This window comes from Triticum aestivum, chromosome 2D (genome assembly GCF_018294505.1).
Source record: "Triticum aestivum cultivar Chinese Spring chromosome 2D, IWGSC CS RefSeq v2.1, whole genome shotgun sequence".
Taxonomy (NCBI): Eukaryota; Viridiplantae; Streptophyta; class Magnoliopsida; order Poales; family Poaceae; genus Triticum; species Triticum aestivum.
In genome coordinates this window covers 330242030-330265779 of record NC_057799.1, presented here as the reverse complement: position 1 = coordinate 330265779, position 23750 = coordinate 330242030, and the positions used below count along the sequence as shown (strand labels likewise).

At 44.8% G+C, this 23750-nt stretch overlaps 1 long non-coding RNA gene across 1 annotated transcript; it reads left to right on the top strand.

Moving 5' to 3' along the window:
• Positions 1-7494: 7494 nt before the first annotated feature.
• Positions 7495-10571, top strand: LOC123053006 (uncharacterized). Its single transcript, XR_006425255.1, has 2 exons — positions 7495-8813; positions 8939-10571. It is a non-coding gene; the product is annotated as an uncharacterized lncRNA (long non-coding RNA).
• The last annotated feature ends 13179 nt before the right edge of the window (positions 10572-23750 follow it).

Here is a 23750-nt window from a genome sequence, read left to right as displayed (position 1 = left end):
CTTCATAATGTTTTCCATGTTTCTGAAAAGGATGCATTTTATATTTTCAATTACATCGACAAGAGCGAACCAACCTATGGTTGGATGGTTAGAGGGACTGTGGTATCCCCAGCCCACCAGGTTCAAGTCATGTGCTCGCATATATTCCTGGATTTATTTCAGGATTTCCGGCGATGCGCATTCAGTGGGAGGAGACGTTCCTGTCGACGACGAGGTGCCTACAGTGACTTCGTAAATTTCAAGATGATATGTTGCTTAGTCTTTCTGAGGTGCTTATAGAGGTAGGGTATACATGGGTGCGTTCATAGGGATAACTGTATGCGTGTGTATATGAGTGCTTGCGTCTACATCAACATGACAACCTTGTGTGCGTGCAAAACAACTCAGATCCCTCTAGGATCTGCAAGAACACACGCTTGATGCGACCATGCGTACCTCAAATACTGATGACGTGGGTGGTATTTCTCCTTCGGGGGAATGAATGGTGTTCCTCTTCATGTAGCACTAGTGATTGGGGCATCACCCTGTGGCGCCGCTTGAGAGAAAATTATGCGCATATTTCTATTTTAAAAAATACATAGAGTCCTTGAGTCCTTGCCTCCGTCTAAAAAAATATCTTAAAAAAATCCTCACCTTCATCTAAAAATAGTATTTGCATAACCTTTCATTTAAAAAATACTAGAGGTCCTTATCTCCATCTAAAAAATACATTTAAAAATAATCCACACCTTCATTTAAAAAAATTGCAAAAGATTTCTCACCGAGGCCAACCAGCTTGCGCCACGTGGCATAGCTGGTTGACAGTCCTTCACACATAGCTTAATCAAACACATTTGTTGGAACTAATCGAGAGACAACAATGAATCGAACTGTTTCTTATTCCATTGACGATCACAGTATATATACAAGGAAACAGACGCAAGCGAAGAGATGTGTCCGTTCGCAGGGGCGTGAGAGTGGGTCGCGACGGTTGCAGAAACAACCGCACGAGATATTACATAGGGAGGATTATCCCTTTAATTAAGAGAACTAATTAAATCCTAGCACTCCCCCTAATCCTTCCTTGTGCTTGCGATCGACCTTGGAATAATCTCCTCTAAAAACCCTGTGGGAAAAATATGAGGAGTATAGTGTTTGATATGTTGCCAAAACTCCTTCAAACCCAGTGGGAAAAATAAGGAGAAAATGCCGCAACATATAGTGGTTATTGTCTCTTTCAACTCAATATGAGGAAAACCCATAGAATTAAACGAACAATAAATATGTCGTATATACTTTCCAAAAACCCCGGTGGGGAAAACAAAAAGTATGACATATGATCTGGTGTTGATATTACCTCATTAAAAACCTTTATGAGAACAAGTATAGTAAACTCATGAAGGAAAAAAGAGTATAATATGATGCATTGAACAGGAACAATTCAGGAAGATACTCCCCCTGATTCTTGCAAATTTCGAAGCCGTCATATACCAATTCCATGAACATGTTTCTGGAATGTAAAAGTTGGTAGAGACTTGGTGAACAAATCAGTTGCATGACTTGACTTGCAAGATATGCAATATAAAGATATTGCTTATTAGTAACATGTTTGCATCCGGGCAACACAAGCAACATTATCTTTGAGATAATGGTTGGTGGATGTAGCCATGAGGTCTATTTGAAGACTCTTCATGAGAGGGCTACCACACCTAGTAGGAACAGTAAGCTTGTCTATGATCTGACATAGTGGGGATCTGATCGATGTATCCAATGATATCAGTGTTCACATTTCTGTGAAACTGAAAACCAGGACAAGATGTTTGATGCCTTTGAGATATCAAAAGATATTCTTGAGTACCAACCAATTGTGTTTGGTGGATCCAATGGCATTATGGAACGTTGAATCCCAATATCTCATTTCCATCATCTCTTGGTCTAAATAAATCTTTCTCTACGTATAGAGAATGAACTACCATGAGAGTTATGGATGGGTAAGATTAGTCCACAATGAATTTCTCCAATATATTTTGGATATAGACAACATAGTATACCATAATGTATGAATGAAGGTGCTCAAGTTGTAGTAACGAGCGGTATTTTGGTTTACCCAAATCCTTCATTTTAAACTCCGTCATTTAGATGATTACATGTGTCATCATTGCAGACACACAAACATGGGTAATCATCATTGTAGGAGTAATCCTTGTATATAAGGAACTCACTAAGTCGGTTGTACCATATATACCGACAACAATAAGCACCATATGGTGACTTATTGATTTTACACAATGTATGTTGCGTATTGCATTTCGATTCAGAAGTGAGATTCCATCGGGAATCAACCATATATGTCTGAATCTAGTGATCCACATGGATATGTGATCACTACATCTATCAACTACAGAGATAGATGATTTTGTACTGCCAATGATATAAGTTATCGGAAAGAGATTCCACCTCTGGAGAATAGTTGGGTATCTGCGTGAACCCTTGTGCTACAATACTTGCTCTTTGTTTCACCACCTCGTTGTTCTCAATTCTGTTTCCAGAAGAAAACTGGTGTAAGTATTACTTATGAGTACCTTCTCATTATTGAGCAAGATTATTTCTACCTAGATCATACCCTTTGCTTGAGTTCAGTCCGAGTGTTGTTCACACTTTGCCATGGCCATGGTCTTTGGATCTGAATCATTTGTAAGGTTTTGCAATCTAGTTGAGAAATGTATGTCGACAATTGTAGACTTCCGGTTATATGATTCTCCAGAATCTATATATCAATATATAGTTGATGAAAATATCGTTACCCGTAGTGACTTCTCGCGATTTCCCAATGCGGCTGAGTCGGGTATTCCGATGTCCCGGTCATTGTGTGCACTATGACCTGGGTTGGTGAGGTTTCCCGTCCACTGGGTGCATACTACCCATTAGGTGTCTGCCAACGTGAAGTTGACTTGCATTTACTGATTCACAGGCCTTGATATCCTTACTTGTGAGAAGCTGAATCCTGATGTACTTCTGCCATACATCTCCCCCTGTTGCTTTGAACGAGGAGTGGAGTGGATTTTGCTGGTACCTCCACTCTTTCAGGCGTACTTTTGCAGGATTGTAGGATTGTGTGACACCTTTATAGTCAGTAAATGAATCCGGCAGATTATTTGCAATGTGTTGCAAATCTTCTGAACGCATGGTTCAAATCTTTGAGTACGTGGATTTGAGGCAGAAATGTGTTGAACATTCCACTAATTTCCTGGCATTTTTATGGTACTTGAAATCTCCCCCTAATGCCTGGAAATGTTCCTCATTGAATCAGCATACTGGCCTTGAATAACTCCCCATGTGAGGGGCTTGAGGTATTGACGAAAATACAGTTATTCCTCACATAGATCCCAACTATATGTTGAGGGGCCAATGATGTATGCCGGGTGGTGATATCGGTATGCAACCGAATTACTGCAGACAGGAAATACTTGGTAGATATCCACATATCAAAGATAGAGGGGAATAATATTATGCAGTTCTGTCATGAGCGTCTAAAATTGCATGACTCCAACGTAAAGTTGGTAAGTTGCAATTCCAAAGTAAAGATAATGCAATGAGCTTAACTCTTTGGATAGGATTCTACCAAACCATTTTGAGTCTAGACATTAGGACAAATTGCTAAACTTCAATCCAAAGGCCATAGGGAAGGCCCTCAAGGAGAATTCTGCAATGTTATCCATTCGATTTTCTTGAAATCGGTGTCAGGATAATGAGCCAATGATTCCGTGTGAATAAAGCACACACTTAAGACCATCATGTAGATATGTCTTTTAGAACCATGGCATACCTGAATAGTCTACTCAATGGCTGGGAAGAGCCACTTACCTCGACTTGATGCATTCAAGGAGTCTGAGTGGTTCAGCGTAGATTTTAAGGTGTGCGAGCCTTAAAATTAGCTTTCCTGTGTCACTTGTAATGCACACAAAATCCAAATATTGTTAGAATTTAGCATCATAATAATCATAAACTATTGGAATTGCTGATAGTTTCGGTTTCAACCCAATGTCTCGATGACCAAGGTGAGTATGCCAAGTTTTTCATGTACAAGACATTTTGGAAAACTATCTTGGGCGCAACATGTGCTATGGGTTTTGTAGTATGTGTAGTACAATCCAGATGATACATAGAAAATGTGTTTGCCATATCCGTTGCATATGGTAAAGAGAATGTATTTCACTTTCTTGTCAGCATAAATTTCGCTATGGAAACCATTTTGACAAATATCTTTATAGCTTAGTAGGGTACGAGTTATAGGGATAGTAAATATGACTCGAGTTGAGCCAACAAATACCTCATCGCATCTAGCGATTTTAAAATATCTCCTTTCTCTCAATGAGAGTGGAAACATTGGACTTCCCTGAGTATAGAGTTTGTGGTGCATATGCCCACAAGGCACATATCATTTTTCATCGGATTGACTCCCGTAGAAATCTATATATAGACATGAAGATTCTCAAGAAAATCACTGTCGGATATATAGAATACATACAAATGAATTTGTATCAAAGTGCTGATACAATATATTGTGACATACAATATATGATAACAACAATAATCATGTTCTTATTAGAACATCATAAATGGACATGAATAAGTAGATCACTAAGGAGACTAAGGGACTAAATGTATAGTCTCCAAACATGTTGGTTGATGCATATTCAACCATCATGCTCTCCATGCTCACAGGGTCTCGTGACAGCTTGATGGTGTCAGGTTGAGGGTTTGAAGTGAGTTTCAAACCATTACCCTTGAGGTCCTCTGCATCCCGGCGGCGTGGCTTGGATTGCACGTGCTATCCCATGGGATGCAAGACTGATCTTGATGTCCATGACCCGCTTAAGTAAGTTGTGGCCATTGAGGGCAAGTACCTCAAATTGTTAGCCATCGATTACTTATAAGGCCAAGCCAGAGATAATTAATTTACAAGAAGTAAACTAAAAACCATCATGGTTTTGAAGAATGCAAAAATTTGACTCAAGTGTATAACTTGAAAATGTTCAACCTCAATTGTGGGAACATAAACACATTGAAGATCATACAGATCTCACAGTAATAGAGATAGTCTACACATGGGCAGTAGATCCAACTCATCACCTTGAATTTTGCATATGTATTTGCAAGAAATTGAAAATCTCAATTGCAAATAGACGTATTAATTTCGACATGTAGCGAACATGGAGATACATACATTCCGGAATACATCGTACTCACGGAAATACACTACTATTGTAATGAATAGTAATGATGTTGTAAACTTGATGTTCAAGTGAGAACTTGAATTGTATAGACCTCAAATTAAATGAGATGATGTTGTATCAAGTTGCAAGATAATTCAGCAAAGTGAATTAATATTTTGCGAGAGAAAATTAATCTCAATCGCAATGAGATTGTTTTGCGAGAGAAGAAAATTCTCAATCGCAAATCAGTACTCTAGAGGTAATAAATTTATCTTTACAAGAGATTGAAAAATCTCAATTGCAAATGAACATAATTAATCTCAACACGTGATAAACGTGGAAATATATTACATCAACTTAAGACATAGAATACCTCGGTACTCAACAGAAAACAGTAGTAAAATATATGTACTAATTTTAACAAGAATGAAATCACTGTTAGGAGTGTGTTGGAACACTAATAATCTGCTACTGTGTTCAATCAGAGGAGCAAGTACTCATGGAGTAGCAAATAAAGCAACGCCTGCCGGTTGCCTAAATTTCCACCGCATGCACATGGCCACGCAATCCATGTTAGATGAAGCCAGCTTGGCCATGCGAAGAGATAAGGCAGAGGTACCACGGATCAAAAATCCCCAGCGCCTTCCATCCCCACTCCACGCGACCAAGACAGGCGGAGACGACTACGGCCGGTCGGCTACTTCACCGGCGGCGAGAAAAACTCCCGCCGCGCTCTTCCTCGTCCGAGGATCCTCCAGGGAGCAGAGTGCCCGGCGCGACGCCGTTGGAGGCGCCGTTCGCGAGCCCGAGTGCCGCGGGGCTCCGCGTGCCGGAGCGGCCGCTCGACGGTGGACTCGCCAGCGAGACGCCGAGGGCCAAGAGGCGGTGACGAACCCCAGAGCGCGGCGAAAACTGAGGGGTGGCCAGCGTCGGGGACGGCAGGCGCGGCGTCGGCGTCGGCGTCGACAACCACGTGGTTGGAGGAGCCGCCCGCGCCCAAACCAAAGACGAAGGAGGATGCGCCGGTCGTCGCCGAGACGAAGGCCAGTGCGTGGCTGGTGGCGACCTCAACGACCGCGGGGGTCGGAGATGGCAGGCGCGGCGGCACGATGGCGTCGCTTGGGACGTGCGCCACCGACGGCAACCTCTGGAGCGCTGTGGAGCCAAGGGCTGCGACAGGCGAGGCAGCGTTTGCCTGTAGCCGACGGGCCCAGATGGAGGCCACCACGGGGGACCTCACCGGGGCCGATGGCCGTCGCGCGAGAAGCGCAACGAGGCTCTGAGCGGGCGCTGTCATGCCGCGGCATCGCATAGCCTCCGCGTCACGCGGCGCCGGTCGTGAAGACCATGCGCACATCCGCCAAGCGACGGAGGGCTCTGCAACTGCCGTGAGGATGCTGCTGTGTGCCTGGAGATAGTCGCCGCGTGCGCAGACCCGGAGAATGCCAAAAAGGTACTATATTTCTTGATGAAATCGTTTGATGCTTGCCAAATTGAAATCGGAAAGTGGCACCTTATTCATGTAGCAATTAGAGTAGATCAAGACTTTGGTCCGTTGCTTTCTTCTCGTCGTCGTTCTCGCCCAGCGGTTTTGAGCGTGCTGATAACGTGTTGGAACTAATCGAGAGACAACAATGAATCGAACTGTTTCTTATTCCATTGACGATCACAGTATATATACAAGGGAACAGACGCAAGCGAAGAGATGCGTCCGTTCGCAGGGGCGCGAGAGTGGGTCGCGACGGTTGCAGAAACAACCGCACGAGATATTACATAGGGAGGATTATCCCTTTAATTAAGAGAACTAATTAAATCCTAACAACATTAACGTACGCAGTAAGAGCGCTCATTGGCATGGTACACGTGTCCATTTTACCGGATCGCTACACGTAACGAGAAAGAGAGAGAGAGAGGGAAACGGGTCCAGATAACACCTCCCCAGGTAAAACTCGCTCGTCTCCTCATCTCTCGCGTCTTCTCCTCCTCGAGTGGCGGCTAGGGTTTCGCCGCCCTTCTCCTATTCCCTTCTCTCCCTGTCGCCTCCTCCCACCAGCTGCCGCCTCGCCCGCTTGACTCGTCGCCTCCTCACCGTGCGAGCCGCCTCCACCCGCCCTCCTTCGCTTCCTCCCCTCTCGGCTCATCCTTTTGATGGAGGCGGCTCTCGTCGATGAGCACGACGGCGGCGAGTTGAGTGCCTAATGGGCGACATCAACGCCATGTCCACCTATGGGTGGCAGATGGTGTGGATCCATCGCCATGGCTTACGACGCCGAGCTACTCACGTAGGAAACAGGTATATGTTGCGCTGCTCATGTCTCTCCCCCCTGCCATGTCCACCTAGAGCAGGCAAAAGCTGTTTTCTTGTTAGATTATTGGCATAAGTACATGTGGTTGTTGGATTAGAGACATCCATGCTTATGTGATTGCTAAATTGGGCTTATGGGTATATTTATGATTGTGTGAATCGGTGATGCACAGATCTGTTTGTGAGGATGCTTGTCAATTATATATCTCATAATTTCCTTTTGCATGTGCACAGTCTGATTAATTTGGGTGGGAGGCGATTGTTAAATAGGCCATCATGCAGGAACGCATATAAAGAGCAGATTGCTTATTTAGTGTTATTTATAATCATGTCCTCTAACTGAATTGATATTTCGGCAGTAATTAAATGTTAGTACAATCTAAACATATCCATGTTGCTGGCTTCAGCCAAATTAATTTGGGGACTATTAACCAAAATACTGACTGTGAAAAATTAGTCTGGATAATGAATTCTGCATTAGCTTCTCTATGAGCTGCGCCACTGAGAAAATTCATGTGTTAGACAGTTCACTTTTAGTAAATGCATGCCAACTGAATTCTGTATTAGTTTCCCTGCCAGCAGCATTACTGAAAAGGCGGTTCTTCTCTATGCGAGTTCAACGGATTGCTTGGGTGAGATTTTATTAGGATAATCTCAGAGGCTGCAAACAATCAGTAGAGTTACTCATAGTACCAATGGTTGTGCAAGTTTTCTTCAATTAATTTTGAGATGTGCTCGTCCTTACCGAAGATAGTCGTGACCAATTTCAGAACTGCAAACCATTGAAACATTGTTGGTATGAATTGGGCTTGGTAAATACTCGATCGAGCAGCTCCTTTGTTCTACATTTTGGTTCAGCCTTACACATTTCACCGGATATCTGAATTTAATTAGATGTATGTAGATAGATACTTTGGCGTACAAGGACCCATTGTACTCCTTTTTTTGTAGCCTCACAATCAGTCCATATACATGTTCTAGACCGTACAAAATGGTGTGGTGGTAATAAACTAATAATCATGGCACCTTTACTGCATACGACAATATGCATATACCCGACCGACGTTGTTGCTTATGTACTTGTTGCTAATGTATTGGATTTCACGATGCTGGAAATGTTTTGTTGTCACTTGTTCAGATGGGAGGAGGCCATGCCAAATGGTGCGTGTGTGGCTGGCTTTGTTCATTAGGTGTGCGTGTGGGAAAGCAGGCTCTCGTGGACTTTTCTTGCAGGCTACAATAGACACATCAATGATGCATATGGAGACAGAAAACACGAACCAAACAGCTAATTAAATTAAGCTCAGCTCTAGGTGCTTCTTGTTTCTCCTTCTCCCCGTCCTCGTGTATTGGCTCTGGGTCATCTGCATGTGCGCGTGTCGATCATGCAACAATTTAACATCTTATTGGTCCTTGGGACGACCATTGATTGTTTTAGTATTTAGTTCTTGGCGCCTGTGAGTGACTCGAGGACAAGCAGGCAGAAGCAGAAGCGGGGTCACAATTGTGCAGTTTTATGAAAGAAACAGAAAAAGAAATAAGATGCGGTAAAATTTTGGTGAAGAACATTTTTCCATAGCTTGTGAACATGTCGGTCCTCCGATTTTAATTTTTCATGATTTGTGGTCCATTCATGCTTTTGATATTCAATCGCTTTATTTGTTTACATCCTACTAAGAAGTTGCACGGTCTACAATGAAAGCATAACTGGAGTTCCATAAATAGTACAAAAATGAGGCTGGAGAATGGATCTCAAGTTCGAAGGCATGTCACTTCCATGAGTTTTCACTTGTTCATATGTGATGCATGTTCTTTTATAGTTCCCATCTTGCCCCAGTAATGATTCGGATGTTCTTTTTTTTGGCATGGAACGCATTTTATCTCAACGAGTATTCTTCTTTGAGTACCATATTCATCCATGAAAAATGGTGTACTTAATCTTATGACTATTAGTTGTACACCTTTAAACAGTCAATTCTCTTCATGCTAGATTTGCAGTTTACTTGATAAAAATAGGAAATACTGGTTATTTATGACTTAGCACTAGCAGATTGTCCCATTTTTAATTTGGCATATCAGCAGTAACATTTTCTTGTTAAAATCTAGGCAACCTTTGTAAATATCATATTACCATGCAAAGCTTTTAAGAGCAATCGGAATAGAGGTCTAACCCTTCATCAGGGTTATATTTCCTGCTATGATCTTCTGATTGTCATGTCATTTTTTGTGTTGTGAGCGGCTTTTCTAAACATAGTAGTACTATTTTTGACATATGCAAGAGGGCCTTCGCCAACTGATGTAGCAAAAAAAATGTATGTAGGTGATTTATACTTTCTGAAAATAATTCCTTCTGTTCTGATTTTTCATTAGACATTGATTGCTATTTATGCTTCTTTGGCAGTGACATCATAGTTAATTTGCATTTTATATCTTTTAGCTTCACTGCCAAATACAACGACTTTGATTTATTCGTACCATTGGGCTGCAGGGAAATATTACTATATGTAACATGTATTCTTTTCTTAAACTGTTGTTATTGCTTCTCATTTCTGAAATTTATTTGTTAATGCAGCTTCATTCTGATTTATGTGAATATAAGCGTCTGAGGTCCAGTGGCAATGCTACAAAATCATTCCAGACTTGAGTATCTGGATCACACTACTACTGGTCATATCTTGCGGTTCATACAGCGGGCTTATGACAGAGCAAGTCATGGCCTCATGGCATGGGGTCCCTTTCTTCAGCCAACTGAAGCACTTGATGTTAGCTTGTCTTTGCTTTTGGATAAATTCTAGTGCATATTCTAATAATAGATCCTAATGTTATAGCATACACCCATATTGATGTACATGGTGAGACTAGGACCAAACTTGGGAGTAGTCAAGGGGCAGCAAATTGATGGTTACAACATGACCTGGAATTGCTTTGCGTTCCTGGAATCCAATTGGCTGCCCTAAAAATGTATTGCAGCATCTTGAATCCGCCAGTGTTATTTTGTGTTAACAAGACTTTTAAGGCTTGCATTTGTGCCACCAGTGCACTTCATGTGATGATGCACACAGATTTCTTCATAGGAATCAGCTCTTCAGTTTAAGGCTTTCAGATGTTCACCTTCAAAATATTACTGTTGGTACCAGAGGAAGAAAAATGGTTTAGGCGTTGTGTGAAAAATATCCATACTGCCGCAGCTTCGTCAGCTATACTGCGTGCAATTTCTATTAATGCATCTTATGTTGCCAAATAGCAACATGCTCCTGTCGATGCTATATCGTTGTGGGCGTGGCATTTCAGTTTCTTCCTCAGATGATGTTTCAATATAATAACTTTCATCAAGAATTGCATGTACATGTGCTGCTATCCTGATCCAAAAAAGAAAGTAAAAAGGGCGTTCATCTACCTGGCACCGCCCAGATGCCCCTCAAGCGGTGCGCTACGGGCGCGCCCCAACTACTAGCGGTTTTAATAACATGCAGTACTTGATGTAGCATGGCATGCATCGCTGTGAACCGGAGGTAAATTATTCAGCTCGCCTACTAAGAGCATGTCTAGTAGAACCCTCAAACCCTTAAATCTGGTTTTAGTTTTAAGGATTAAGAATTGACCATTTTTGACATTTTAAGGGTTGAAAAACAGGGGCAAAGACTAACCCTCAAACCCAACTCTTATAACAGAATATTCCGCTATAAGGGTTGGGTTTGAGGATTCTAGTCTTTGCCCCAACCCTTAAAACTGTCATTTGACATATCACAATTTTCACTAGAAAAACACAATCAACCTTCAAACAAACACGGAAATGAAGATCATTGATGCATGGTTTAATAGTTTACATCACACAATCATCATCTTCCCCCTCTCATCGGCACCATCACCAAAAAGTTACACCTGGCGCCATCTCCTAGACCACTTCCACGTCCATCAAGCACCTCCATTGTCGCCGATGGTGGAGTCCTCCACACCGCCGTCGCCACCACCACTCATCGGAGTGTCACCTCGAAGAGTAGAGGACGCACCACGGAATATCCTCTTCCTCTCCGTGATGTCCTGCTTGTACTCCTTCCACCACATCAATTGGTCTTCATCCATGTCCTTCTTGGACATCATTATGTGCTCCTTCTCTTCCACCATGAGTTCTTTCCATGCCTTTGCTTCTTTGACCTTGATCATCCTCTCCTCCAAGTCGGCCTTGCGCTTGGCATCTTCACGCCTTGCTTCAACTTGTGCAAGCTTCACCTTTTTCTTCTTCTTGTTGATAAGAAGCTTTGTCTCCAATGTCTTCATTGTCAATGCCTCCCTTGACTTCATCATATGTTCTATCTTCTCCCTTATGCTTGACACCTCTCCTTCCATCTTCTTCCTTAGCTTATCCTTCCTGTTGTGCTCGTTCCTTCCCTCCTCTTCACTATCATCCATCCTAAGCATTGCCGACTTCTTGGGTGCGGTCTCTTGATCCCTCAACTTCCACTTGTCATAAGTTTGAAGAATTTTCCAAACATGTTTAAATGGGAATGCTTTGCCCTTGGAAGCAGCCATCTCCTTGTACCTCAAGTCGGCAATTGCCTCCTACAAACCCACCAATAGCATAGTAAACATATATGTACTCACATAACAATAGCATAAAAAATCAAAATAAATGTGAAAAACGTATATGTACTCACACATAGTCACTCTCCACGGTTCCACTAGGCGGTGTATCCTTCACTTGGTCCATTGCCGCACTCCAACGAGCACAATGGGGCTTCATCAACTCCCACCGGCCTTGAAGCGACCGGTAACTACGAGGGATGTACCCACCGGTCTTCGGCTTGATCTTGCAATAGACGTCCTCTATGCGTTGCCAATAGCGTTTACCGGTTTGATCGGTACCGGTGCTTGCATCCAACCCCACATGTGCCCAAGCACGAACCAAGAGAATATCTTCGTCCTCGCTATAGTTTGTCGAGCGCACGGTGGGTTTTGCAACGGCGGCGAACGCCTCCTCCTCTATCTCGGTCACCTCCTCCTCATCTTCCCCTTCCTTGTCCTCATCACCCTCTTCCTGCAAGTCATCACCAAACCCAAAGGGTTCGAGAGAAGGAGCCCCGATGTCCACCTCCGCTTCTTCGAGAAGCCCCATGAACGACATTGGCGGGGCAGGCATTCCGTCGAGCACCTCGTGCACGACGGGCGGAGGTGCGGGGGCCAGGGCGGCCGGGGCGGGCATCGGCTTCTTCCTGAAGGTGGCCTTCTTCACCTTCGGCGCCGCTGCCCCCTTCGACCCAAGGGAGGGCTTCTTCCTCACCTTCTGCGCCGCTGCGGCCGGGGCGACGGAGGCGACGGCCGGGGCGGGCTGGGGGAGGACGACATGCTGGCCAGCATGCCGCCTCTTCGCGCCGACGGCCACAACCGACGGCACCTCCGGCGCGGGCGGAGGGAGCGAGGACGGGGCCGGCGCAGGCGTCGCCGAGGCCGAGGCCGGGGGCGGGGCGACGGGCGGAGGGAGGGAGGACGCGGGCGGGGCGACCGGGGCGACGGAGGAGTCCGGCGGCGCCTCCATGGCTCGCCGCGGGGGCGACGGGATCGACGAGGCGTCCGACGGGAGGGAGCGCGCGAGGGGAAATTTCCCTCCCGCGCAACGACCGGTGGAGTGCGGGTTGGAGGTGGGTTTCCCTCTCCAATCCTCACTTTTACAGATTGGGAGGGCAACCCCAGATCCAATCCGTAAAAAAATTTAAGGGTTTAGGGGTTCTATTATTTGCTGTTTTTTCGTTTCAACCCGTAAAAAAACGGTTATTTCTGTTTATTTGAGGGTTTAAGGGCTCTACTAGACATGCTCTGATGCACTCAGCCTAGCCTTTCTGCCGTTTATCCCTTTCCCTCCCGATCGACGTTTGGAACCTAGGTAGTGATCTAAAGTTCTAAACGCTCTTATATTTCTTTATGGAGGGAGTACATACAATCTTCACTTGGACTTTAGGCAAAAATCGCCTCACTTATGTTTCAAAAAATTATAAACAAAATTCATGCATGTAGAAAATGGTACAAGTATGTGCGTGAAAATTTTGAATTTTAAACATGATAATTTGCGTTCCGTGTTAAAATTAGAAAATGATTAAAAAAACATTACATGATCAAAAGCACTCCGCACAAGACACCGCATGGACGAAATCTGGACGATGTACATATTAAATCAGATGATTTGATCCATCGTCCAGATTTTGACTGGAAATGCGTCGTCCCTGCAGCACTGCTCTTACATGATACAGTAACTTTTTTTTGCGGGAAAACTTTGAATATATTCATCTTCAATCATGGTAGTACAACAAACACTAGAAATAATAAAAATTTACATGCAGATCCGTACACCACTTAGCGACAACTACAAGCACTGAAGCGAGCCGAAGGCACGCCGCTGTCATCACCCCTCCCTCGCCGGAGCCAGGAACTTGATGTGAAAACAACCAACACTTATGATATGGTAGAATAAAATGAATACAGTCAATAGATGTATTTGAAAAACTTGAATGGAACATCAAAATATATTGAGTCATCTCGTACTCTGTTATCTGCATCATGGTGTCCATCTGGTGTGATACAAGTTTTGAACGTCTAGTCCGCTGGTTTCAAGGAGAAATGTCTAGGACAGGGATGCATGAAAAATGAAAAGTTTCAGCCTATTAAAGATAAGTTCCTAAAGAGATGCTCACATTGGTCAAAGAGATATTTATCACGTGCAGCAAAGGAAGTTCTTTATCAAGTCTGTGGTGCAAGCCCTAGCGCATAGGAAACATGTGTACATATCATGGCATATATGATGGAACCAATTACTGAAGCATATGAAACATCATTTATTTGAACTCGCTGATCAAGTGTCTGAGGACACTGATTCTGGCCGAGCTTTGTGCCAGATGACATTGGAAGCAGGCCTTTCTTGGCATTCCTATATTATACCTCTTTAATAGTTTGTCATGTATGTGCTCTCGCTAAGCGCGATCATGCGTCTTGATCTATCTCTACAGATCTTGATGCCCAATATACATGCCGCTTCGCCCAAGTCTTTCATTGAAAAACTCTTATTCAATGACTCTTTTATTTTGCTAAGAAAATTCACGTCATTGCCAGTTAATAATATGTCACCCACATATAAGATTAGAAATGCATTTGTGCTCCCACTAAATTTCTTATAAACACAAGATTCTTTGTCATCCTGATGAAGCCAAACTCTTTGACCACTTCATCAAAACGAATATTTCAGCCCCTTGATGCCCGCTTCAGACTATAAATGGCCTTATGAAGCTTGCATACCTTTTTAGCATCCCTAGGATCGACAAAACCTTCAGGCTGCATCATGTATACAACCTCTTTGAGGTTTCTATTTAGGAAAGCCGTTTTGACATCCATCTACCATATTTCGTAATTGAAGTAAGCAGCAATTGCTAGTAGTATCCATACAGACTGAAGCATAGCTACAGGCGAGAAAGTCTCGTCATAGTCAACTCCTTCAAATTGCAAGAACCCTTTCACGACAAGTCTAGCTCTATGGACAGTAATGTTACCATCCACATATGTATTTCTTTTGAAAATCCATTTACAACCAATGGGATTTACGCCTTTTGGAAGTTCTACCAAGTCCCAAACCTTTTTTTTCATACATGGATTCTGTTTCGGATTTCATGGCCTTGTGCCATTCCCTTGAGCCGGGCTCCTCCATTGCTTCTTGTAAAGCATAGGTTTATCATCTTCAAGAACAAAGATTTCGTTATGAAACCATTCAGGTGGTTGGATAGCCCTACCTGATCTGTGTGGTTCAGTCACAAACTTGTCTGAAGTTTCCGCACGGGGTGCCTCAACTTCCGACTCAGTCGTAGGGATAATTTGCGGAATTACTTCCGGTTCCTCAGCCCTATCAACGATTGCCAAAGATTCACTGATCTCATCAAGTTGTACTGTCCTCCCACTTACTTCTTTAGCGAGAAACTCTTTCTCGAGAAAGACTCCGTTTTTAGCGACAAACACTTTGCACTCGGATGGTTGGTAGAAAGAATACCCAATTGTTTCCTTGGGATAACCAACAAAGTTACATTTGTCTGAAGAGTTTGGTAGGTTGTAAATGTTTTACATATACCTCACAACCCCAAATTTTAAGATGCGACAAACTGGGTTTCTTCCCATGTCATATCTCATATGGTGTCTTTTTAACAGACTTAGACGATGCTCTATTCATTGTATAAGCGGTAGAGTAAGTGCATGACCCAAAAAACATGTTGGCAGTTTTGTGGGAGACATCATCGACCTTACCATGTCCAACAAGGTTCGGTTACGTCGCTCGGACATCCATTTCTCTGTGGATTTCCAGGAGGCGTAAGTTGTGAAACTATTCGATGGTTACTCAGATGTTGGCTAAACTCATGACTAAGATATTCACCTCCATGATCTGATCGTAGAAACTTAATCTTTCAGTCACGATGATTTTCTACCTCATTCTGAAACTCCTTGAACTTTTCAAAAGTTTTCGACTTATGCTTCGTCAAGCAGATGTAACAATACCTACTTAAATCATCAGTAAAAGTCACGAAGTAGGAATATCCACCACATGCGGGCAATGCTCGCTGGACTGCATACATCACTATGTAATATTTCCAACAATTCACCCACCCGTTCAGGATGACCTGTGAACGGCGTCCTGGTCATTTTTCCTCCACCAGACAAGCTTCACATGTGTCAAATGATTCAAAATCAAAATACAATAAAACTCCATCTTTATGAAGTCGTTACATGCATTTCTTCATGATGTGGCCAAGACAACAATGCCACATGGAAGTGGGGGTGGTGTTATGATATGTCCATTTTGCATCATGTTTTCCTACTGTTATTTATGATGTTTTTATGCATAATAATGCTTTTTGGAGTAATTCTAATGCCTTTTCTCTCATAATATGCAAGGTACACACAAAGAGGGAGAATTCCGGCAGCTCGAAATCTGGACCTGGAAAAGCTACGTCAGGCCACCTATTCTGCACAACTCCAAACAAGCTGAAACTTCATGGAGATTTTTTATGGAATAGTTGAAGAATATTGGAGCAAATAAGTACCAGAGGGGCCCACCAGGTGGGCACAACCCACCTGGGCGCGCCAGGGAGCCCAGGCGCGCCCTGGTGGGTTGTGCTCACCCGGGCCCACCTCCGATGCCCGTCTTCTGGTATATAAGTCATTTTGACCTAGAAAAAAAATAATAAGAGGACTTTCGGGATGGAGCGCCGCTGTCTCAAGGCGGAACTTGGGCAGGAGCACTTTTGCCCTCCGGCGGAGCGAATCTGCCCGGGGAACTTCCCTCCCAGAGGGGGAAATCATCGTCATCATCACCAACAAGTCTCCCATCTTGGGGAGGGCAATCTCCATCAACATCTTCAACAGCATCATCTCATCTCAAACCCTAGTTCATCTCTTGTGTTCAATCTTTGTACTGGAACTATAGATTGGTGCTTGTGGGTGACTAGTAGTGTTGATTACATCTTGTAGTTGATTACTATATGGTTTATTTGGTGGAAGATTATATGTTCATATCCAATATGCTATTTAATACCCCTCTGATCTTGAGCATGATTATCATTTGTGAGTAGTTACTTTTGTTCTTGATGTCACGAGAGAAATCATGTTGCAAGTAATCATGTGAACTTGATATGTGTTCGATATTTTGATAGTATGTATGTTGTGATTCCCTTAGTGGCGTCATGTGAACGTCGACTACATGACACTTCACCATATTTGGGCATAAGGGAATGCATTGTGGAGTAGTTATTAGATGATGGGTTGCGAGAGTGATAGAAGCTTAAACCCTAGTTTATGCGCTATTCCGTAAGGGACCGATTGGATCCAAAAGTTTAATGCTATGGTTAGAATTTATTCTTAATATTTTTCTCGTAGTTGCGGATGCTTGCGAGGGGGTTAATCATAAGTAGGAGGTTTGTTCAAGTAAGAACAACACCTAAGCACCGGTCCACCCACATATCAAATTATCAAAGTAGCGAACACAAATCGAATCAACATGGAGAAAGTGACTAGATGAAATTCCCGTGTACCCTCAAGAACGCTTTGCTTACTATAAGAGACCGCTTTGGCCTGTCCTTTGCCTCAAAATGATTGGGCTACCTTGCTGCACTTTTGCTACTATTATCGTTACTTGCTCGTTACAAATTATCTTGCTATCAACTACTCTGTTACTTACAATTTTAGCACTTGTAGACATTACCTTGTTGAAAACCACTTGTCATTTCCTTCTGCTCCTCGTTGGGTTCGACACTCTTACTTATCAAAAAGAGCTACAATTTATCCCCTATACTTGTGGGTCATCAAGGCTATTTTCTGGCGCCGTTGCCGGGAAGTGAAGCACCTTTGGTAAGTGGAATTTGGTAAGGAAACATTTATATAGTGTGCTAAAGTTCATTGTCACTTGTTACTATGGAAAATAATCCTTTGAGGGGTTTGTTCGGGGTATCTTCACCTCGACCGGAACCACAATTAGCTACCCGTCAACATACTGCACCTACTGAAAATATTGAATGTGAAATTCCTTCGGGTATGATAGAACAACTGCTACCTAATCCTTATGCAGGAGATGGAACCGAACATCCTGATATGCACTTGATATATGTGGAATACATTTGTGGATTGTTTAAGCTTGCAGGTTTACCCGGAGATGAAGTTATGAAAAAGGTTTTCCCTTTTCTTTGAAGGGAAAAGCATCGGCATGGTATAGGCTATTCGATGATATTGGATCTTGGAATTGGAATCGATTGAAATTGGAGTTCCACCAAAAAATTATCCTATGCATCTAGTTCATCGTGATCGGAATTATATATATATATATAATTTTTGGCCTCGTGAAGGAGAAAGTATCGCTCTAGCTTGGGGGAGGCTTAAGTCAATGTTATATTCATGCCCCAATCATGAGCTCTCAAAGAAATTATTATCCAGAATTTTTATGCTCGACTTTCTCATAATGATCGATCCATGCTTGATACTTCTTGTGTTGGTTCTTTTATGACGAATACTATTGAATTCCGGTGGGATCTTTTGGAAAGAACTAAACGCAACTCTGAAGATTGGGAACTCGGCGAAGGTAAAGAGTCAGGTATTAAGCTTAAGTATGATTGTGTTAAATCTTTTATGAATACCGATGCTTTTCAAAAGTTTAGCACTAAATATGGACTTGACTATGAGATAGTAGCCTCCTTTTGTGAATCATTTGCTACTCATGTTGATCTCCCTAAAGAGAAGTGGTTTAAATATCACCCACCTATTAAATAAGAAATTAAAGAACCGGTGTCAGCTAAAGAAGAAACTATTATTTATAATGTTGATGTGACGCCCCGATTCAATCGTACACTAATCATACACGCAAACGTGTACGATCAAGATCAGGGACTCATGGAAAGATATCACAACACAACTAAAAATAAATAAGTCATACAAGCATCATAATACAAGCCAGGGGCCTCGAGGGCTCGAATACAAGTGCTCGATCATAGACGAGTCAGCGGAAACAACAATATCTGAGTACAGACATAAGTTAAACAAGTTTGCCTTAAGAAGGCTAGCACAAACTGGGATACAGATCGAAAGAGGTGCAGGCCTCCCGCCTGGGATCCTCCTAAACTACTCCTGGTCGTCGTCAGCGGCCTGCACGTAGTAGTAGGCACCTCCGGTGTAGTAGGAGTCGTCGTCGACGGTGGCGTCTGGCTCCTGGGCTCCGACATCTGGTTGCGACAACCAGGTAGAAGGGAAAGGGGGAAAAGAGGGAGAAAAGTAACCGTGAGTACTCATCCAAAGTACTCGCAAGCAAGGAGCTACACTACATATGCATGGGTATATGTGTAAAGGGCCATATCGGTGGACTAAACTGCAGAATGCCAGAATAAGAGGGGGATAGCTAATCCTGTCGAAGACTACGCTTCTGGCAGACTCCATCTTGCAGCATGTAGAAGAGAGTAGATGGTAAGTTCACCAAGTATCATCGCATAGCATAATCCTACCCGACGATCCTCTCCTCGTCGACCTGTGAGAGAGCGATCACAGGGTTGTATCTGGCACTTGGAAGGGTGTGTTTTATTAAGTATCCGGTTCTAGTTGTCATAAGGTCAAGGTACAACTCCGGGTCGTCTTTTTACCGAGGGACACGGCTATTCGAATAGATAAACTTCCCTGCAGGGGTGCACCACATAACCCAACACGCTCGATCCCATTTGGCCGGACACACTTTCCTGGGTCATGCCCGGCCTCGGAAGATCAACACGTCGCAGCCCTACCTAGGCACAACAGAGAGGTCAGCACGCCGGTCTAAATCCTATGGCGCAGGGGTCTGGGCCCATCGCCCATTGCACACCTGCACGTTGCGTGGGCGGCCGGAAGCAGAACTAGCCCCCTTAATACAAGAGCAGGCTTACGTTCCAACGGCGTGCGCCGCTCAGTCGCTGACGTCACGAAGGCTTCGGCTGATACCACGACGTCGAGTGCCCATAACTTTCCCACGTAGTTGGTTAGTGCGTATAGACCAAATGGCCAGACTCAGATCAAATACCAAGAACTCGTTAAGCGTGTTATTTTTAAGTATCTGCGGACGCCGACCAGGGCCAGGCCCACCTTTCTCCTAGGTGGTCTCAACCTGCCCTGTCGCTCCGCCACAAAGTAGCAGTCGGGGGCCGTCAGGAACCCAGGCCCACCTCTACCGGGATGGAGCCACCTGTCCTTTCAGCCCCCTCATCAGAATCACTTGCGGGTACTCAACGAGCTGACCCGACTTTAGTCACCACATGTGTCATGTATATAAAGTATAGTATATATACCTGTCGTGGGATTGTCACGGCAGATGTCCTCAAGCTAGGACTTAGTCGTGGAGCCATCGCAACTAGGAAGCTTGAAGGGGTTATGCGGGACAAGGAACACGAGGATTTATACTGGTTCGGCCCCTTACGGTGAAGGTAAAAGCCTACGTCCAGTTTGAGGTGTTTATTGATTAGGGTTACGATCGCCAGGGAGCTAAACAGCTATGCCCGGCTCTCGATCAGATTGTTGTCGCCCTTAAACCGCTGCCAGGTCCTCCCTTTATATAGGGAGGCTGACGCCCAGCAGCCCTTAGAGTCCCGGCCGGCTCATAATAGCGTCCGGCTTGGACTCTGAATAATACTTGCCTTACACTACAAGCCTACTATAACAATGATTGTAACTACGGGCTTTAAGCCATATCCGGGTCTCAGCCCATCTCTGGCCCATTATCTTGAAACTTAGCTCCGGGCTTCTGGCAATGACCCTTAGAGTAACCCGGCCCTCCTGGCGGGTGACTCCAAGGTCTATATCCTCAACATTAGGCCCCAGATTGACTTGAGCCGGCTCAGGTCAATCTTCAATTCTGCCGACACAGAAAATCTCCGGCTCACCATTCATGTGAAGACCATAACCCGGAGTGACGTCATCCTCTGGACTCCGGATAATCCGCCGTGACGTCATCCTCCATTAAGTCCGTTTTTTACTCCGCCAGATCCGCAACGGATCTTTGCTTTTACTGTCCTCCCGAAAATCGAGGCGTCGTAAGGGGGAGATAACCACGCCATGGTCTCCTTGAATCTCGCGCCCACTTATGACCCTGCCTTATAAATAGGCCGGCCCAACACTTCTCTTCTCACGCTCTCCTTCTTCCTCCTCGCGCCGTCGCTCCTCTGCCTGAGCTCCGCCACTGCCGCCGCCGTCGCGCCCCTGGTCTTCATCAACCCGGCCGCTGCATCACCCTGATTCGGACCAGATTCACAGCAGCGACCTCCGCCCTTTCCAACTCCGGTGAGTCTCCTTTGCCCTGTCAGATAGATCTACGGTAGGGTTCATCTTGTGTTCTTCGCGTTCATCACCATTGCCGCAAACCTCAGTAGCTCTTGTAGTCACCACACTCGGTTGATCGTTTACCTTGCATAAAGTTAGTGCGGTAGATGTTTGGGATCCATTTCACCTGCAAAAACCCTCTTTTTACTGCATAAGAACCATGTTCAATCCTCAAGAACTTCTTCTTCGCATCGCTGTTTTTTAGGTCTAGAAAATTTTCATTTCACCCGACCAGTTTGATCCGAAAAAGTTACTGCAATATGTGAAATCTGTTTTACCACACTTAGTAAAAACTGCAGCCCTTGAATCTTGGCGGCTTATATTTCCGACTTAAAGAAAACACGCGCCGTAGAACTTTCCGGGTTAAAGAGAACCATGCTCTGTAGAATCCTCCGGCTTAACTGCAGTAAGCCGTAGATGACCAACTTATCCTGAATGCCCCTACGGCTTAGATAACCCACCGTATCTGAATATATATCATTAGTCCCCTTCATAAGCCGCCATTGTAGTTTGAATGATAATCTCCGGCTTACAATTAACCCGGACACTTTTTCTTCTTCTTTATCATAGACCACCAACCTTCACCATGCCTCCCAAGGCTCCCATCACTTGCAACTGGATGAAATCCAACGTCACTGACGAGACCCTGGCCAACTTTGTTAAGTCCGGATATCTGCCCAAGAAGGAAGTGATGTCCTACCGTGCCCCTGATCCGTCAGAAGAAAGACCACAGCCGAGGGACGGGGAGGTAGTGATCTTTGCGGACCACATGAGCCGGGGCTTCGCACCGCCCGGCTCAAAATTCTTCCGGGATGTGCTCAACTTCTTTGACCTTCGGCCTCAGGATATAGGACCCAACTCCGTATCCAACATCTGCAACTTCCAAGTCTTTTGCGAAGTATACCTTGGAGAGGAGCCCAGTTTACTGCTTTTCAGAGAACTGTTCTACTTAAACCGCCAAAACGAGTGCGCGAACGGGCCAAGTCTGGAATTAGGCGGCATCTCCATCCAACGGCGCAGGGACTGTCTATTCCCTTACGCAGAGCCGCCAAGTCACCCCAAAGACTGGAATATGACTTGGTTTTACTGCCAAGACACGTCCCCGGCTGACGAGAGCCCGCTGCCCGGCTTTCGCCCAACACGCCTAGAGCCGACTCATCCGCTATCCGACAAGCTGACTGCCGCGGAACGCCAGCCTCTGCTTCCAACGATCAATAAGATCAAGGCTCTGCTAGGCAACGGTCTGAACGGAATAGACCTGGTCCGGGTCTGGATCTCATGGCGGGTGATCCCATTGAGCCGCCGCCCCGACTTAATGTGTGAGTACACCGGGCGAAAGGATGACCCGCAGAGGCACAGTCGCAATGATCTTCCAGAAGACGTTGCTGAAGAAGAGACCAAGGCTCTGTTAAACGAGAGCCTGGCAGACTGTGGAAGGACCGGGCTAGCCCCGTTCTGCAAGACCAATCCAGCCCCTGCGGTAAGCCGCTGACTTTAACCTTTCAACTTCTTTTACATGTCACTTTGCTCTGAACCATTTTAAGAATTCATTACTGTATTTCTCAGGCTGATGATAAATTCTGGCGGGTCAAGTATGACCATGAGGCGGCCAAGAAGGCCAGGAAGGCGAAGAAAGCCGCCAAGAAAGCCGCCCCTCGCAAAAAGGGAAGCAGACCCACTGCTTCGGAGCTGCTGCAATTAAGCGACAGCTCCGAGTCAGAGGTAACCCTTAAACCTTTAAACTCTTGCCATATTTGTTGTTTGCTGCTGTCCGCCTTATCAACATTTTGCTTATTGACAGGATGACACCGGCGCCAGTAACCCGGTGATTGAAGAGGTAACATCACTTTCCTCCGACTCGGAGCCCTTGCCACAGCTGAAAGTCCGAAAAGTAACCCGGAAAGTAAGCTTTTCTCATCCATTAGCTCATCAAGACCCTCAATTTCTTTTGAAGCAGCAGGTTCACGAAAGCCGGCGTCACACCCGGGCCCGCAAGGACACCGACCTCTCCGCCGGGTTACCCGACGCAACAAGGAAGCGTCGCACTGAGGTTTTTTCTCACCTGTACCCTTTTCACCCGTTGGCGGGTGTCATCCGTCAGCCACTCAACTCTTCTGACTCCAATTATCAGGAGACCTCCCCCTCTTCGGGTGACTCCATGCAGTCAAGTCTGCCGGCCTTCAAGACTGCACCCGGGTAACAACAATCTCCTTACATTATCTGTCTGTATTTACTCTTTGTATGCCTAACATTTCTGCCTTCTCAGTGCCCAGGCAAAGCTCACCAAAAGAGCAAAGAAGACCAGGTCAGCCGGAGTGCCGGACTTGCCTGAGCCGGAGGCGACGGCTCAAGAGCCGCCAGCTGCCTCCGCCCCCGAAGCCACCATTCCCATGGACACGGCGCCT